Below are 20,264 nucleotides of genomic sequence, written 5' to 3' on the forward strand. Positions count from 1 at the left end.
GAGTATATTCTATGTGCAGATGAGAAGAATGTATATTCTATAGTTGATAGGTGGAGTAGTCTGTAGATGTCTATTAGGCTTAATAGATCAGGTGTCGAATTTAAGTGCAGAATTCCTTTGTTAGTTTTCTGCCTTGATGCTGTCAGTGGGGTGCTGACATTCCCCACCATTATTGTGTGACTATTTAAGTCTTTTTGTAGGTACAGAAGTACTTGTTTTATGAATCTCAGTGCTCCAGTGTTGGGTACATATATATTTTAAATAGTTATATCTTCTTGTTGAATTGAACCCTTTATCACTATGTAATGTTCTTCTTTATCCTTTTTTTTTTACTGTTGTTTTCAAGTCTCTTTTATCTAAGAATAGTGATCCCCTGCTCTTATCTTTTCCATTTGTTTAGTAGATCTTTCTCCAACCCTTTATTTTAATCCTATAAGTGTTGTTGCATGTGAGATGGGTTGTGAGATGGGTCTCTTGAAGATGGATGAATACATTTTCTTTCTTTATCTAACTTGCCACTTTACACCTTTCAAGTGGGACATTTACACCATTTACATTCAGTTTTAATATTGATATGTGATGTTTTGCTCCATCCTGAGGTTTTTAGCTGGTTACTTTGTGGTTTCTATTGTGCAGTTGCTTTATAGGGTCTGTGGGCTATGTGCTTATGTGTGTTTCTGAGGCAGATGTATTGTTCTTTAGTTTCCATGGTTGGAACTCCCTTAAGGATGTCTTGTAAGACTGATCTAACAGTAACAAATTCCTTTAGTGCTTGCTTGTCTGGAAAAGGTTTTATTTCTCCTTCACTTATGAAGCTTGGTTTGGAGATATACAGACATCTTTGCTGGAATTTCTTTTCTTTAGGAGTGCTAAAAATAGGCCCCATATCTTTCCTGGATTATAAGCTTTCTGCTGAGAAGGTTGCCATTAGCCTGATGGCATTCCCTTTTTGTATGATCTGCCCTTTTTCTCTTGCAGCCTTTAAGATTTTTATCTTTAGTTTTGACCTTGGACAATCTGGTGACTATATACCTTGGTGATGTCCATTTTATATAGTATCTTATAAGTATTCTGTTTTATTTTTATCCGAATGTCTACCTCTCTAGAAAGATTAGGGAATTTTTTTGGAATTATTCCCTCAAATATATTTTCAAGGTTGTTTACTTTTTTCTGCTTCTCTCTTGAGAATGCCAGCAATTCATAGGTTTTGTCACTTTACATAATCCTATATTTCTCAAAGATTTGATCATTTTTTAAAATTCTTTTTTCTTTATTTTTGTCTGACTGGTTTAGTTCAAAAGACCAGTCATCAAATTCTGAAATTCTTTCTTCTGCTTGGTCCAGTCTATTGACAAAGCACTTTCAATTGTATTTTGAAATTCCTTAAATGAGTTCTTCAGTTCTAGACAGTCTAATTGATTTCTTTTTAAGATGTTTATCTCTTCTTTCATTTCTTAGACTGCTTTAAAGATTCCTTGTGTTTATTCTCAACCTTGTCTTGGATCTTGTTTAGATTCCTACTAATCCATGGTTTGAATTCTTATTCTGTCATTTCTGAGTTTTCACTTTGATTAGGTACCGTTGCGGGGGAGCTAGTGCAATTATTTGGTCATGTCACTACATTCAGATTTCTCATGGTGCCAAAATTCTTGTACTGGCTTCTTTTCATCTGGAGACACTGGCGTTTTTAATTTTTGTATTTATTTTTATGTGACTGGGTATTTTTTCTTTTTTTTCTTTCCATATAATCTTATTATTTTCTGTTTCTCTTTTCCCCTCTTCCTAGGGGGTAGGATTATAGAGAATGCCGGATAGGTTTTTTGAGTCTGCTTCCAAAGCCCTATTCACTTTGTTCAGCAGGTTTTATATTGGGTGGTGCGGTTTGACCCACAAGCCCATAGATGACACTTATTAGTAGAAGCTGGCTGCAGCCAATGTGGCTGGATATATACTTGATCCTTTCTTACTGGCAGAAGTTCTCTGTTGCCTCAGGCAATGGGCTGATTCATGGAATACACAGTCATTTGAGCTCCCTGTTTAGCCCCCAGAGTGCAGGGCCCACTAAAGATGGAACCGGACCAGACAGGACTGCCTACAGATCCCTCAAAGGCAGGCACAAGGAGAGTGGGTGCTCCATTTACCTGGAGATCTGCCTGAGCATGAAGCAGTGAGGTTACCCCTACACCACATTCTCTGCACAGGAAGAGTAGGGTGACTCAGACTGCTGAACAAGGAAAGCAGTTGATCCGAATGACAGGACATCTGCCTGAGCATGGAGTGAAGAGCCCCGCCCTCTACACCAGGATCTCCTCACAGGACAGGTAAAGTAACTTAGACTGTTAAACCAAGTGAACAGTTCCTCTGAATGCCCGAAGATCTGCCTGGGTGGGAGGCAGACAGGGCTCCTCTGTACCAGGATATCTGTACAGGAAGGGTATGGTGACTCAGACCACTGATCCAGACAAGCTGGTACTCTGAATGTCTGCCAGTAAATCTGCCTGGGCATGCAGTAAAGAGAGACTCACCACACCAAGGTCTCTGCACAGGAGAGATAGGACTATTGAGGTAGTTAGACTATATAAGCAGGTGCTCTGAATGCCTGGAGACTTACCTAGACATGTGTCAGAGAGGCTCCCTGCCCCCCATACTACAATCTATGCCCAGGAAGGTTTAGGTGGCTCAGGGTGCTAAACCAGGCAAATGGGTGCTCCAAATACCTGCATTTCTGCCTGCATGTGAAGCAGAGAGAGCCCCACTGCACCATGATCTATGTTGAGGAAGGGCAGATCAATTCAGTCTGTTGAACCAGGAGAATGGGTGCTCCAAATATCTGGAGATCTGCTGGGTCATGGAGCAGAGATAGTCTTGTTATACCACAGTCTATGTCCTCAAAGAGTGGGGTGACTCGGGCTGTTGAAGCAGGTGCATGAATATTCTGAATGGCTGCAGATCTGCTAGGTGTGGAGCAGAAATAATCAGACTATACCAGAGTCTATGTCCAGGGAGGGTGGGGCAGCTCAGGCTGCTGGTCCAGGCAAGTAGGTACTCTGAATACCAGGTTTTCTCTCTGGGGATGGAGCAGAGAGGACCCATTGCACCACAATCTCAGCAAAGTAGGGTGCATAACTCAGCAGTGGCACATGCATATCAGTTCCTGGTTGCCAAGCTGGCATTGGCTGCAAATCTTGCTGCCCAGGAGAAACTGAAGCTGTAGCAGCTCTCGTCCTTCCCCAGGCTTGGAATGGGGGATAGCACAATTCCAGGGCATACTGCTGAGGCACTTTCCACAGTTCTAACTGTGGATGCCCCATATCCTGCTCCAGAGCAGGTGCTTCAATTTCTGGCCTGAAATTAAAATACTTGCATAACCAGGCTGCCAGAACACCAAGAAATGGCTGACTTTGTATGCACCTGTATTAAAAATGATATCCTGCTTTGAATCTTGGGTCTGGAAAAATGTCAGCAGCTTTTCCTGGTGTCTTTCCCTCACAGAGTCTTCAAGCCTCTCACAAGTTGGCTGCAGGGCTTGGTAGAAACACTGGAAAGATAGCCTCAATTGCTCAGACTCGCAGTGGAAAGAGGACTCACAGAGGGAGGCTGTCTGCTTCTCTGTGTACTGGGGCTTCACTCTTATCAGCTGATGCTGCCATGTGGGCTGTTTGCTGGCATTCTCCTCTCCAGGACCTGAGGTGTCCTTCCTAATTCCAGTGGACTCCCATTTTCCTTCTTGAATTAAAGCTCACAAAGTTTATCTTTTTGTATGGTCTTGCTATTTCCAAGAGACTGAGGCATGCTGAAAGCCTGTTATATGCCATCTTGGTGGGAAAAAAACCTTCGTGTCACAAAATCTTCATCATCTTCTGTTTTGGAACAGGTGACATGAGGTGTCTAAACATAAACAGGAACTTCTTGATCATTTTAAAGCCATGCTACCCACTGGCTTCTAAGATACCAAATCCTGGCTTTCTTCCTTTCCCTCTGACTCTTCCTTCTCAGGCTTCTTCTCTTTCTCATTCACCTCTGTTCTCTAAATGTCAAGGTGGCCTGGGGCTCAATCCCTCTACGTGCTCTTCCTACGTGAATTCATCCACCATTGTGGTTTTAAATAACTTCTCCATGTTGATGATGCCTGAATATTTTCATTTGCATTTTCTTTGTATTCTAACCTCCTCTCCATCCCCACTCACATATCCAAAACAAATACATCTAAAACAGAGCTCTTTTTCTTCTCCAAACAGATCACTTGATGTTCTTAACCATTTCAATAAATGCTGCCTTTATTGACCCAGTTGCTCATGAAGAAGCCCAAGAGTCATCATTCTGACCCCTCACACAAGCCATTAATAGATCATATCATTGCTGTTCTGAAATAGATTTTGAGTCTGCCATTTTCACTGCCACTATCTCAGTCCAAGCCATCATCATGTCTCACATAGATTTCTGCAATAATCATCTAACTGGACACCTTGTATCTGTTTGCCCTGTGTCCAATAATTTCTCCATTCAATCATCAGAGTGATTCTTAAAAAATATATATCGACTGTGATATATTCTATTAAAACCCTTCAATGGCTTACCATTGCATTTAGAATAGAAATTTAAAATGCTTAACATGGCCTACATGACCTGCATCATCTGATTCTCACTCATTTCTTCAACTTCCTACTATTCGAACACTTTCTTTCAGTGCACTGGCCATAGGAACTTGCTGTCTGTTTCTCAAACATCTAGGCTATTTTTGATTCAGGACCTTCAGATATATTGTTCCTGCTACCTGGAATAGCCTACCTTTAGACTTTGCCTGTGGAAACTATTAATTATCCTATAAGTTTCAGCTGGAATATCATTTCCTCAAAGAAATATTCCTTAACTTTTTTGTTAGTCCACTTTCACACTGCCATAAAGAACTTCTTTGAGACTGGGTAATTTATGAAGGAAAGAAGTTTAATTGATTCAGTTCCACATGGCTGGGCAGGCCTCAGGAAACTTAAAATCATGGCAGAATGTGAAGTGGAAGCAGCCTCCTTCTTCACTGGCAGCAGGACAGAGAGGAGAAACTGCCACTTGTAAAACCATTAAATATCATGAGAACTCACTATCACAAAAACAGTATGGGGGAAACTGCCCTCATGATCCAGTCACCTCCCACCAGGTCCCTTTCCCAATATATGAGGACTATAATTCTGATAACAATTCAAGATAAGATTTGGGTAGGGACACAGTCAAGCCATATAACTCCTAAATAAATTAGACAGCTATTTGTGCATATTTTATGTGTGTTTAACACCTACATGTTTTCCTAACTACTAATTTTTAAACTTTTTGAGAATAAGGACTGGAGGACTGTAGTCACACTCCTCACTATATATTACATTCCACAGGTAACATAGTATTTGGCACATAATGTGTAACGGTTTGGCTCTGTGTCCCCACCCAAATCTCATCTCAAATTGTAATCCCTAGGTGTTGAGGGCAGGACCTGGTGCAAGGTCATTGGATCACAGAGGCAGTTTCCCCCATGCTGTTCTTATGATAGTGAAGGAATTGTCATGAGATACAATGGTTTAAAAAGTGTTTGGCAGTTCCCCGCTCACATGCTCTTTTTCTCCTGGCACCTTGTAAGATGTGCCTTGCTTTCTCTATACCTTCTGCCATGATTGTAAGTTTCCTGAGGCCTCCCCAGCCATGTGGAACTGTGAGTCAATTAAACCTCTTTTGTTTATAAATTACCCAGGCTTGGGTAATATCTTTATAGCAGTGTGAGAATGGGCTGATACAGTGGGCACTCAGTGCATCTAAATGGATTGATTGACTAAGACTTGGAAGCTGTAGGGCCTCCACAGGAGACTATCTGATTTAAATTACAGAAGGCAGCTTTGAATTCCTCTATTCTTTTCCTCATTTTCAGTTCTAACATTGTCAGTTACTAGGTGTTCTGTCTTCATAGCCTGTTTGGACTGTAACAGTAAATGTACTTATGAAATTCTTCAGACATAGAATCATAGAAGCACAGGATATATGGAGCCCTCTTGAGTACCTAGTCAAATTATTATCTGATATGTACATTTCATCTTCAAAATACTCAGCATGTAACTACCCTTTCTCTGCTTGAAAACTGTACCTGCAGGAACATGGAATGCTTTATTCTCTTAGGCAGTTCATTGCATCTTTGAACACTTCCAATTGTTACAATGTTGTTTTTAAGTATTGATAACAAGCCAAATTTCATCTTCAGTTCACCTGGAACTTCTATCCATTGATTTAGTCATGCTCTCCAGAGTCATAGCAAATAACTTTTTAGATACAGTTGACCTGACTCCATCAAAGTCTGGTCTCCAAAAAATTAATTGCCAATTTCTTCAACAGTTTCTGAAATATTAGTTTTTGTATCAACCTCAGAATTCCATTTTTGGTTTTCTTTATACAAAGCAGTTTTCCAAGGCACTAAAACTTGTGTGACAAAAAACTGACCAAAATAGTGGAGCCTCATGACAGGAGTAGAAAAAACTTGTACCAAGACACTTTTATCATGGTACCATTTCTTTAATTGGTAGCATGTGTGGGTAGTGAAGTGGGCCTGTTGAGCCTGGTGGGCAGTATCGCATTCTGGATCTTTGGTTTGGATTTTGGATGGGATATTGAGTGTGTGTAGTCTGTAATTGAAGTTATTCCTTCAAGGAAATTATATGTGAATTTGACCCTCAAAAAGTAGTGATCAATTTCAGTTCCATCTCAAGAGTTTATGGTCTTAGAAATCAGAACAGGAAGCTTATACAAAGTGAAAAGAGATTAGGGCATGGCTATTTAAATAATCCACTGTAAGTTAGTCTTGGTGGTGGGAAGAGCATTGTTTTTTCTTTTATGATATGAGGATAAGAAATGATGTGCCTTCAGTGCTGAAGGAAGGGGAGGTATTGAGTAACTCTTCCCTATGCTTGGGATGGTGGTGAGGAACTTGGGGACAATAGACACAGAATGCCTTGAGCTTGGAATCACTGCTTGACAAGCAATAGATACCAGTAGTCAGAAGAATTCTGCTCCATTTTATCACATTTAGAGATTTGATCTTGAGCCCTAAGCCCAGGAGAAGATGTGTATAAAGATGGCAGCCATAAAGGGGCCTTCACTCTCAACATGAGATGCTTCCTTTATGAGGAGGCAGCAGGTCTGGTTTTTATTTAGCTGCCTCCTGCTATCACAGCATATTAGAAATAAAATTACATTGACAACCAATGTAGAGGAAACATACCTCCTCATCAGTGAGACTTGTCAGTCTGAGGTTTTGCATCTGAACCAAGGTCTTTAGCAGTTACCACATAGGTTGCAACTGGTATAAGAAGGTAAGGATCCTCCGACTTAATTTGATGGTATATATAACCACAAATATGGAGGAGAAGAGTTGTATTAAAAATATCCAACCTATAATTTATTTTCTGACAATCTTCTAAGAAACATCTCCTAAATTTTCTGGAATAAGTTAAAATTCCATGATTCCCATGGTAGTCTTAGGATCATTGCCAATAGTGTAGAAGTGCGGGCTGTTTTGACGAAGTAATCATTTCTCTTCCCAACACTTCTAGTACTGAGATGGAGACCTCATTCTGAGCTTCAGTCATTGACTCCATCTTTATACTGCTGTGTTAGAAAGCTTGTTATAGAGTAGCAACAGTTGTTTACCTGAAGCTCATAAGATGTTTCCAGAAAAGATCACCAGGGATCAGATTAAGCCTGACCCTCATTTTATAAGTCAACCTGTCAAGTACTTGAACCTGTTCTTCATGTTCCATGGGTCATGTAGATGTTAGGTGCTTGGCTTTGGAGCCAGACTTGTACATGTAAACACAGGGAACACTCCCTATAACATAATAAATACACAGTAAGAAAAAACTTATTTTTATTCATATTCCTAATTTCCTCAACTTTTCATTGCAGTATGATACACAACTTTGGCCATACAGACTTTAGTTCTCTATATATTCAAAGTTTCAATCTTGTCCACATAGTGAAATTAGGTGTCAGTATTCTTAGAGATAGGGTGGACTGAGACACTCGATCATCACCCACCCAGAACTTCCTGACAGTTATCCTAGGGCTACAGAGAGAATTCTAGAGATGAGTTTCGAGTCTCCAAACACTGTAGATATCAGGCTCTTATTATCTGGCTCCTGTTTGTTACCTGCCATTGGTGACAGGTCTATTCTAATATGCCCAGAGAATTGAAGTCTTTAGTGAAGTTATTAATCTCATGAAAGGTTACATAAGGTAGAGTGTTGGTATCTAACAAGAGAAGAGTCTAATCTTCATGCCTGAAATGATGCATACAAAGATGTTCATGCATGAAGCAGAGAAAAGCATGAGGAATGAGCCAGCGCCCACAGATCAGGGGAAGAGCTGTGCGCAGTTGCAGTTGGGTTTAAGTTTAATAAGATCTCCAAGGTGCAAGCATGCCTCAACTAACATTCCCACCTTCAATTCATTTGATACCCTGATGGAATGCACTTTGTCCTAGCTCTTCCTTGTTCTCTCATACCAACATAAGAACTGTGACTTGTTCATCCACTATAGTAACTAAGGTCTACACTCTACCTGCTTGTCGGCCAGTCACTCTCAGGATTTCTCTCTCTTTCTTTTCTCTGTCTCTCTTATGTAGTTCTGGACTTTACTTCTCTTTCCCAAAGAAAATCACATCTGAGGGATCTGCAATGAAAGGTTAGTTCATGAAAAATGAATTTGTCTTTTATGGCCGTTCTACGGAATGCTGAGTTAAACAGAAAAGACATCACAGTTCACTTCACTGGAGGGCTTCCCTGTGCCATTCAGTCACATTTTTTCAAACATTCTTAAAGACCTGAAGCTCATGACTTTGGCTGCTTCCGTTCTTCTATCACTGGGCAACTCTGGTTGGTGAAAAGATGTTTCTTAATATCAGCAGAAATCAGCTTCCCTGTATTTCTTATTGTTGGGACTAATTCATCTACTTGGAGCTATGCAGAAACACCCTGTTTCTACTTCCACATAGCAGAGAAAACATGTAGAGAGAGTTTTAACATAGCAAGCCGCACTTCCGGTCTGCTCTTCTACCCCCTTTCTACCTCCTCCCCCGCATATGCACGTACACACACACACACACACACACACACACACACAGACATGCACAGGCATACTCAACCAGTTATATATTGTTTTCTCCAGGCAAAAAATCAGCCAGTTATTTTATATATTCTTCATATGACTTGGTGAACCATGGGTATGTCACCATTCTGGTTGCTCACTCCAAAAATGCTTAAGCCAGCCTCATTCCTACAGCCAATTTAGCAGAGAGGGTTATGAGTGAGTGAGGAAAGTTAGGGAGACTCATATTTATGGAATGGTTACCAGATTCTTCAGATAACTGGTTCATTGAAAGTTTTAGTGGGCCCCTCCACCATTGGCCTGATTCACAGAAATCAGTCACACCTAGCCACAAAAAAGCTTCCCTGCTTGATCTGGACTTGCTATTACTTGACAACCAACTCCTCCTGCCATGATTTTGATTCTCGTTTTAACTTTTCAAGACTTACCTTCATTCTTCTGCAAGGCAGTTGAGTTAGGTTCCATTCTTTCTGCAGATAACATAAGGGCCAAAAGTAAGAATTTTCTTCTTTAGCATTGAAGCCACAGAATGGAATTCATATCCTGGGCACTGAGTTGGCAAAGAGCTGCTGAATCCACCATGAGGAAATGTTGGTAGGGAGGGGTCAAGGGGAGAATAGATAAAGAAGGAAAAAGTTATCTGTCCTGGCCCTGCACTGGTCTTGGGAATATGCATGAATAAAATACAGTGTCTGCCTCTTATACAGATTTAGTTCAGACATGTTGAGCCACTGATCCTTATGTAATCCTTCCATGAGAAGAGCAATATGATATCATAAAAAGTGCCAAATTGGAAAGTAGAAAACTGTGAATAAAATCTCTAATAAGTTATCTTACCCCTCTTGGCCTCCTCCTCTTCCTCATGTATAGACAAGGAAGATGGCACAAATTGAAAGCTCAGTAGGGACATTGTACTACTAAGGATTTGTGGTTCTAAGGTTTTAAACACATAGGGATTGTAACATAATAAGGTAAATTGGAAGAAAAGCTCCAGGACCGAAGTAGTTAAGTTGTGACTTCAATTAAAAAGCATTTGTTGAGTATTTAACATTAAGTAGATATTAGCTGTTAATCTTTAGCCAGGCTGGTTTCAATATTTGACATTTAAATTAAATAATCATACCACATTTAATAATAAAGTCACTGTATGTTAAACGAATACTACTTAGTTATTGAAACCATATGTTCCTCTAACCACATTGTGAGAGATTTGCATGTTTTCAATAACCATCTGATCTCATTTCATGTAGAGCACAATGCATCTACTATACCATGAAAAGCACAGAGGCTATTTATTTCAGCCCCGAATGATTATTTTAAAATAATTATATTGAGCTTGGCTTTCCTACTGATCCACCTACCTAATGACCTATCTACCCATTGTTAAGGTGCTGTCAATGACGTTTACTTGTAATAGCCTGTCTTCCTGAGTTCTTATTGTATTGTACCTGCATTGCCCAAGTCAGTACCACTAATGCCAATCAACGCTTCACTTGGTTCATATGATGCCAATCCACTTTATTGAACTGATTGGCAGAAATCCAAGTATTTCTATTTTTAATGTCTCTCTGGTATCATAAAAGACAGACATTGCCTTAAATGGAGTGTTCCCATTTCCATTCTTTTCTCACTTAAATGCATAGTCACCAAATATGAGAATGTGAATGAGTTCTTATTGGCTCATCATACTGTATTTTCTCAAGTCCTGGTAATTTGTGTTTTTGTTATGAGTGTATTGACAATGTTTTTGCAGCCCTAGTTTATACCAGTGATGCTCTAGTTGTGCTTAAAGCATCTAAGGCAAAGGAACGAAAAGAAATGGGTGGGAAAGGGTCAGAAGAACAACCTCCCTTAAGATATTTCGGTGTGTTTCCCAGCCTACTTTTGAGGTAAATCTTTTTGGGGGAAGGCTGCATGTTTGCTAGAATTAGCTACCTTGTTGAAGTCCTAAACAAGGTCATGTAATTTCATAAGCTACTGGGAAAAGACTCTCTATGCAATACTTGGTGTTGGGATAAGTGGCTAGCCACAGAAGACTGAAGCTAGACCTCGTCCTTACACCATACACAAAAATCAACTCAACATGGATTAAAGATTTAAATGTAAGACCCAAACCTATAAAAACTGTGGAAGATAACATAGGCAATACCACCCTGGACATAGGAACAGGCAAGATTTCATGACAAAGACAAGAAAAGCAATCACAACAAAAGCAAAAATTGACAAGTAGGATCTAATTAAACTTAAGAATTTCTGTACAGCAAAAGAAACTATCAACAGAGTAAACAGGCAGCCTACAGAATGGAGGGAAATATTTGCAAATTATGCACCTGATAATAGCTAGGATCTATAAGAAACTTAAGCAAATTTACAAGAGAAAAACAATCCCACTGAAAAGTGGGCCAAGGACATGAACAGACACTTCTCAAAAGAAGATATACAGTGCAGCCAACAAGCATATTTTTAAAAACCTCAATATCACGAATCATTAGATAAATGTAAATCAAAACCACAATGAGATACCATCTCATACCAGTCAGAATAGTTATTATTAAAAAGTCAAAAAATAACACATGCTCACAAGGTTGAGGAGAAAAGGAACACTTATACACTGTTGGTGGGAGTGTAAATTAGTTCAACCTTTGTGGTATGACAGTTCCTCAAAGAGATAAAAGCAGAATTACCATTCAATCCAGCAATTCCATTATTGGGTATATACCCAGATGAATATAAATCATTTTACCATAAAGACACATGCGTGCGAATGTTCATTGCAGCACTATTCACAATAGCAAAAGCATGGAATAAAACTAAATGCCCATCGATGACAGATTAGATGAAGAAAATGTAGTACATATGTACCATGGAATACTATGCTGCCATAAAAAATGAGATTGTGTTTTTTTGTGAGAACATGGATGGAGCTGGAGGCCATTATCCTTAGCAAAGTAATGCAGGAACAGAAAACTGAATAATGCAAATTCTCACTTATAAATGGGACCTAAATAATGAGAACTCAAAAATGCAAGAAAAGAAACAACAGACACTGGGGTCTGCTTGAGAAGGGAGAAGAACATTAAAAACAACTGTTGGGTACTAGGTTTAGTGCCTAGGTGATGAAATAATATGCACAACATACCCCCATGGAATGTGTTTAGCTATGTGGCAAACCTTTACATATACCCCTAAGCCTAAAATAGAAGTTAAAAAAATAAAATTTAAAAACTTCTAGTAAATATGTGAGATCAAGGGATGAATATACATTTTATGTGGTATTTCACATTAGAAATAACAAGCACTGGGAAAAAAAATCAGTGGAATGGGGCTTTAGAGACTATCTAATTCACATCTGCCTTTTTGGTTTTTGTTTTGCTTTTTTTGAGATGGAGTCTCACTCTGTTGCCCAGGATGGAGTACAGCAGCATGATCTTGTCTCACTGCAAACTCCGCCTCCTGGCTTCAAGCAGTTTTCCTGCCTCAACCTCCTGAATAGCTGGAACTACAGGCGTGTGACACCACGCCTGGCTAATTTTTGTATTTTTTTTTTTAGCAGATGTGGGCTTTTGCCATGTTAGCCAGGCTGGTCTCAAACTCCTGACCCTCAGGCATAGGATTACAGGTGTGAGCCACCATACCTGGCCCACATCTGCATTTTAAAGATGACCAGATACCTAGAACATTTAAAGATTTGCCCCAAATCACATAGCTAGTTAGTGGTAGAGTTTGCAGGCAAATCCGGGACACATAATTCATTCCTTCCAACACATCATAGGGCTGTCAATTTCTGCCTGTCTTTTCAAATCAGATTCCTATCCTTAATTGTCCTTTTTTTTAAATCAGCAGAGTGTAAGTAGTAGTTGTCCTGGTCTTCTCATCTTGCTCCTACATAGTTGTGAGCACCTTTTTTTTTTGTTTTACAGTTGTCATCTGTTCTATACCTTCCTTGATTTCACCTATCTGACCATGAGGATTTAGAGACAGGAGGTCAGCATTGGCCAAGGATTGTTTCCTCCTGTTATCTTACTTAATCTCTTTCTCTTTTAGGAGGTAAGGGAAGGAAGAGAAAAAGGTGGGATGGGTCAGAGGAATAACACACACTTAGAAGAAAGGAGATTAAGTAGTATCTGCTTCCTGATATTCCACTGTAGTCTGAATTTCTCATGAATGTGGGCTCACTCATTTATTCTCTGCAGATGTAACACACGAATTACCCTGGAACCTAAGATAATTCCTAAAACAGGCTGAATCTATAAAATCAATGGATAAATCCTTCTAGAACAGTTACTGCTGCAAATTTAGACCGAATTAGTTAGTAACAGTGTCAGTTTGGTGACATGATTGAAATGACTGGCACCATTAGGATTCTATGAATGGTGCTTCTGGGCAGAACAAAGCTAAAGTGAGAATCTGTATTGTAGCACTGCACCTTATTTCTTAAACTAACTTACATGACGGCATAATGGATGCCAGGAGCTAAATAGAACTTTGTCATGGAGAATGGTTTTGATTGGAAGAAAACAAAATATTATTATTAAATTGAATGGGGGACATCAGGAAATCTTTTTTGCTAAAAATACAACCTAGATTTGATCAAAATTCTTGATCTAACTATCAGTTTACAGGAAGAAAAGGAGGTCAAAAGAATGTGTTAAATAATTCCACAGGCCATATCCTAAATGTGGGATATTCAATAGCTCAAACAACATAGTTTCTTTGACAAATAGATTGAAGGAAAACAAAGAAAATCTATCAATTAAAATAAACTTAATCAATTACAGTAGATGAGCTTTGACTGGGTATTAATTTAAACAAAACTTTTGAAAATGAAACCAAACCAAAGAAACTCTAAGATGATCAGGGGAATCTGAAGTCTGACTAGATGTTTAATGACACAAAGGAACTATTGTTAAATGTTAAGTTTGTGGTAAGCTGAATAATGCCTCCTCCTCTCAAGGATACCCATGTCCTACCTAGTCTTTCATACCTGTAAATGTATTACCTTATATGGGCAAAAGGAGTTTGGCAGAGATAATTAGTTAAGGATTACTCTAGCTTATCCAGGTAGGTCCTACATGTAACCACAAGGTATATTAGTCTATTTTCACAATGGTATAGAAAACCATTGAGATTGGATAATTTATAAAGAAAAGAGGTTTAATTGACCCACAGTTCCACATGGCTGGGGAAGCCTCAGGAAACTTACAATCATGGTGGAAGTCAAAGGGGAAACAAAGTGTATTAGTCTGTTCTCACACTGCTGTAAAGAAATACCCGAGACTGGGTAATTTAAACAGGAAATAAGTTTAATTGACTCACAATTCCACATGGCTAGGGAGGCCTCAGGAAACTTAAAATTATGAGGGAAGGGGAAGCAGGCACCTTCACAAGGTGGCAGGGGAAATAAGAGTGAAGAGCAAAAGGGAAAGAGCCCCTTGTAAAACCATCAGATCTCCTGAGAACTCATTCACTATCACAAGAAATGATCCAGTCACCCTCATGATCCAATCACCTCCCACTGGGGTCCTCCCTTGACATGTGGCAATTATGGGGATTATAATTTAAGATGAGATTGGGTAGGGACACAGAGTCAAACCATATCACAAGGCATGTCTTACATGACAGGAGAAAGAGAGAGAGAGAGAGAGAGAGAGAGAGAGTGTGTGTGTGTGTGTGTGTGTGTGTGTGTGTGTGTGTGTGAGAGAGAGAGAGAGAGAGAGAGAGAGAGAGAAGGGGGTGGTGCCACACACTTTTAAACAAGAGATTTCATGAGAACTCAGTCACTGTCATGAGAACAGCCAGAGGGAAGTCTACCCCCATGATTCAATCACTTCCCATCAGGCCCCTCTTCCCACAGGTGGGGACTGCAATTTGAGATGAGATTTGGCTGGGGTACACAGAGCCAACCCACATCACAAGGGTTCTTAGAGGAGGGAGCCAAGAAGGTCAGTGGATAACAGACCATACAGCCACAGAGGCAGAGTTGGGAGTGATATAGCCTGCATCCAGGGAATGCTGTTTGCTGGAAGAGGCAAAGAATTTATTCTCCCCTGTGGAGCAGGAACCAGCCCAGATAGCATCTTGACCCTTAAGACTCATTTCTAACTTCTGACCTCCTAAACTATAAAAGGATATATATATATTTTTTTTTTTTGCTTTACACCAGTAAGTTTTTGGTAATTTGTTATAGGAACAATAGAGAACTAATAAAATAAAATGCAAGGAGTCTCTTGTTCTATTTTAACAGTTCTTGTCTTTTACAAGTTCATAGTATAATACTTATATATGAATAAAACAACATCTTAGATTTGCTAGAAAATAATCCAGTGTATATGTGGAAAGGGTATGTATGGTGGGGAATACTGATAAAACAATATTGCAGGTGTTGATAATTTTGAAGGTGGATAATGGCTACATGTTTAAATTTCTTGGCTCTTGTATGTATTTGAGTATTTCTAAATTTAAAATTTAAAAAGTGGGGGCATAAAGACAACTTTTTCCTACTTAACAAATCTTCCCAGAGCTGAATTGCCTGAGATGGTCATTTTGTCTTCCCTCTTTCTCTTTCCCCAGCCTCAATGTTCTTAGCAAATAATGAAGAAGGACTTCTGGTAAGATTTCTAGTGACCTGGCAAAGCTAGTTGGCAGGCAGGGTATGTAATCACTACAGGAAAGTTGATTCTGTTAGGATAAAATGTCAGCCTGAATTTCAACAGTGCTGGGGAATCTTTCATATCAATGGTCTCTATTTCTATACAAAACTGAAAGAGAAAAGGTAGAGAATACCACTGCTTCTATTATCCAGGGTGAATTTATTTAATTTGGCATTTTAATAATTATATGACATACACTAGGACAAAAAATGGCTCCCTTTTCTTGGTTTCTCCCAGATAAGAATTTTGAGCACATTATCAGAGAAATGTCTGCTTATTCTTCAAGTCTTTACATAGACCATTTTAATACAGTGGTTCTCAGTAGAGCTATGCATCAGAATTACCTGTAGATGTTTTAATGTTAGCATAATTTCCAAGGCTACATCTTAGACAAAAATAAGAAGGCCCAGAACAACAGGAAAACATTTTTTAAGTAAAGAAGTAGCATGATCAGATTTTGTTTTAAAAAGTCAATTTTGTTAGCCACGTGAAAGATAAGCTATAATGGTGAGAAACAAGAGAGAATCCAATTAGGGGAGTGTTTTAGTAATGCAAGTGAGGTACGATGTGCAGATGAAATAAGGAAATGTGATTGGAGACAGACAAGAGAAGGTGGATTTGAAAGGGAAACAATATGTTTTGGTAACTTAAATGATGAGAGGAAATAAGTAGTGGGATATACATAATGTATGTATATGTGTGTGTTCGTGTATATATACATATTTGTATATATATACATATTTACATATATAAAGGCATATGTATGTGTGTGTGTGTATGTGTGTATACCAGGATAATTCTTGGTCCTGTTGTGATAACCAGTAGAAACATATCTCTTCTCCACTGTCTCACTATCTTCATCGAACTGTAAGGAAGAAAATTTCTTCTAAAACATGCTCTTCCCTCTTTTTCCAGAAGGTAGGGAGTGTGATAAGATTTTCATGGCCTTATGCAATTTGTAAAGAAGAAAGAAACAACTGGAGAGGTTCCTGGGAAAAAAACACAAGGTGTGGAAATATGCCTCTACCAGGTCGCAGGATACCTCATTCCTCTCAGTTTCTTCCTAGTGGTGATTCCAAATGCACACATTCTTTTCATGCCCATTTCTCTCTTGCTCACTATCAATGGCACCTTCCCAGTTATTCTAGGCTCTGGCTAACCTGGGGATTGCCAGAAGCTGTACACTTTCTGGACCTGGGCAAAACATTGTCCTTGGTTCCTGCTATTGAGAAATATATCCCTCAGGAGGAAAACCAAATATCTGAGTCTTTTCTTTTTCCTACCTAAATCGCTATTCTGTACATAAAAAAATTTAAAGTGAAAATATGTACATTTTATTCCTATATAGGTCATGGCTAAAGAATGTCTCTGAACAGGGAGTTAGTATTCACAGCCTAGTAACTCCCTCTCTAGCAGGGAGTTAGTATTCACAGAACTCTAATTAACTAGAGTTTAGTATATTCCTTTACTGTCAAATATAGTATTTTAATTTTCCTTGGTTTACTACAGCCAGAACATCCTATCAGGAAGAGACGCTGTACTTTAAATTCATAAGTACAGGTGTACTGGATGAATATTCTAGCAGAAGCTACCTTTTGTCCGCATTTTCATAAAAAAGGAGGCTCTCATGACGGTATATGATGATACCTAAGCTAAGAATTGTCTATCCTTCCTAATGATGGGGGAACTCAGATTATTTTAGTAAAATTTGGTCTTAACATAGATTTCTTCATTTAGGGAGTTACCCCAAGCTGTAGAAATTCCACGGTTACCAGTCCCCTTGCCAAAATCTGATGGGAATGCTTGCAAGGTGGGAGAGACTCACCAGAGCTGAATGGACACCTTGGGAGTGAGTGAAGGACGGGGAAATACTGCATAGCCATGTCTTGGACCATTCTTTTTGATAGTGGAAAGAACACAGTGGAACATTTTGTTATCATTAGCTGTCAGGCTGTGGCTATTCCACAGGTATTAGTCAGAACACAAGATGGCCAGCTTTGTTAAATATAGCAATATGTTCTTTCCACATGTGTTAGGAGAGGGAAAGTGGAGTAGGTAACGGCATTTGTCAGACTACTTAGTTGTCAGTTTCTCTGATGTGATAAAAATTGTCTAAATTCTTCCTGGCTTGGCTTTTCCCCACTTTGAAGGACAAGTATTTTAATGACAGGATTTCTTAGGAGTGTTTGCACAATGGGAGAGCCTTTAATGAAGGCCATGATGCCAAGTTGAGTTTAAATCTCCAGCAGCCCTCAGGTTCTTCACAAAGAGCCCCACAAACCTCCTCACTGGAATGGCTTTGTTGTGAAGACTGGCCTGACTCACTCTGTTTGTCACTAAAGACTTTGTGCACTGGTGCTTCTGGACAGTTATAGAAGAAATTTTAGAGCAAGATCTCTCTCCAGCACTTTATGTTGGTAATCACACAAAAAAGCCATTCTTCGCCTTTACTTTCCTGACCTATTGCTAGACAGTTTCTTCCTATAATATCAATGATGTTGCCACTCTTGAGGAATAATCCATTCTTTTCCATTGTAGTCCTCCAAATACCATGAGTATAACATAGATATTAATATACTGTAGTCACAAGTACCTGTGTACTAGGTGATTGCTGTTACCCATTCATGCACCTAACAGCTAATACTGTTTTGACTTCTACTGATATCATCCAATAACAGAATATAAAAATTTACAGCCTCTATCTGTTGATGATTATAGTCCAATTCAGTTGTTTGGTAGAGTCTGAGTAGGCAAAGCAATTCTAAGCAAAAAGAACAATGATAGAGGCTTTACGTTACCTGACCTCAAACTAACTATAAAGTTATAGAAACCAAAATAGCATAGTACTAGTTAAAAAACAGACACATAGACCAATGGAACAGATAGAGAACCGAGAAATAAAGTTGCACACCTATAGTTATCTAATTTTGGACAAAATTAACAAAAGCAAACAATGGGGAAAGGATTTCCTATTCAATAAATAGTGCTGAGATAGTTGGCTAGCCTCGTGCAGAAGAATAAAACTTGATCCCCATCTTTCATCATATATAAAAATTAAATCAAGATTGATTAAATAGTTAAGATCACAGTCTATGAGAATCCTAGAAGAAAACCTAGGAATAACAATTCTGGATATTAGCCTTGGGAGAGAATTTATAACTAAGTCCTCAAAAGCAATTGCAACAAAAACAAAAATTGACAAATAGGACTTAATTAAACTATAGAGCCTCTGCATAACAAAAGAAACTATCTACAGGGTAAATAGACAACCTACAGAATAGGGGAAAATATTTGCAAACAGTGCATCCAACAAAGATCTAATAACCACAATCTACAAGGAACTTGAACAGTTGGAAAGGCAGAAAGCAAATAACCTTACTAAAAATGTGCAGAAGACATGAACAGACACTTCTCAAAAGAAGGCATATAAGCTACCAACAAACATATGAAAAAATCACTAATATCACTGAATATCACTAATCATTCCACCAAAAAGACACATGTACTTGCATATTCATCACAGCACTAATTTACCATAGCAAAGACATGGAATCAACCTGGATTTTTAGCAATGCTGAATTGTATAAAGAATTGTATAAAGAAAAAATATACAACTTGGAATACTATACAGCCATTAAAATAATGAAATCATGTCCTTTGCAGCAACGTGGATGCAGCTAGAGGACACTATCCTAAGTGAATTAATGCAGGAATAGAAAACTAAATGCTGCATGTTCTCATTTATAAGTGGGAGTTAAACATTGGGTACTCGTGGACACAAAGATGGTAACAATAGACACTTGATACTAGAGGGGAAGGGAGGGAGGGAGTCAGGCAAGGGTTGAAAAACTGTTGGGTACCATGTTCAATACCTGGGTGATGGGACCATTCATATCCCAAACCTCAGCATCATGTAATATAGCTGGGTAACAAACTTGCACATTCCCCCTCTGTCTAAAAAAAGATTTTTTTCCAGTTGTTTTGTATTGTTTCTTTACTTCTTTCCTACTACTAAATCTTTTGATTTATTCTTTGGGAGAAGATTACTGTCTATTGTCTGGCATAAAAATATGAATGAATTCTTAAGTTAAAGCAAAATTAAAGAATATAGATATATCTAGAGTCTAGTCTCATCTTGGGCTAGTTTTGAAAGTTTGACAAAATCACAGCACTTATTGTATAATAATACTGAATTAGGTAATATGTAATCAGCTATTGATGTTCAAAGACTAACATCATTGCAGCAAATTTTAGAAAAAATTTAGTCCATTATAGTTTTGCAGTTGCACTCACACATAATATTACTTCTAATCACACATCTTTTAATCTCCATAATGTTAACTATTGTCAAAGTTCTTTGGCTAATCACAAGGTGTCAGGCACAGTGCCAAGAAACTGGTATTTATTATCTTCCTTAATAATCACTATTACCCTGACAAGTAGTAATTTGCAAAATTACTTCTATTATTATTTTCATCTTAC

Source organism: Callithrix jacchus, chromosome 8, assembly GCF_049354715.1.
Source record: "Callithrix jacchus isolate 240 chromosome 8, calJac240_pri, whole genome shotgun sequence".
Lineage (NCBI taxonomy): Eukaryota > Metazoa > Chordata > Mammalia > Primates > Cebidae > Callithrix > Callithrix jacchus.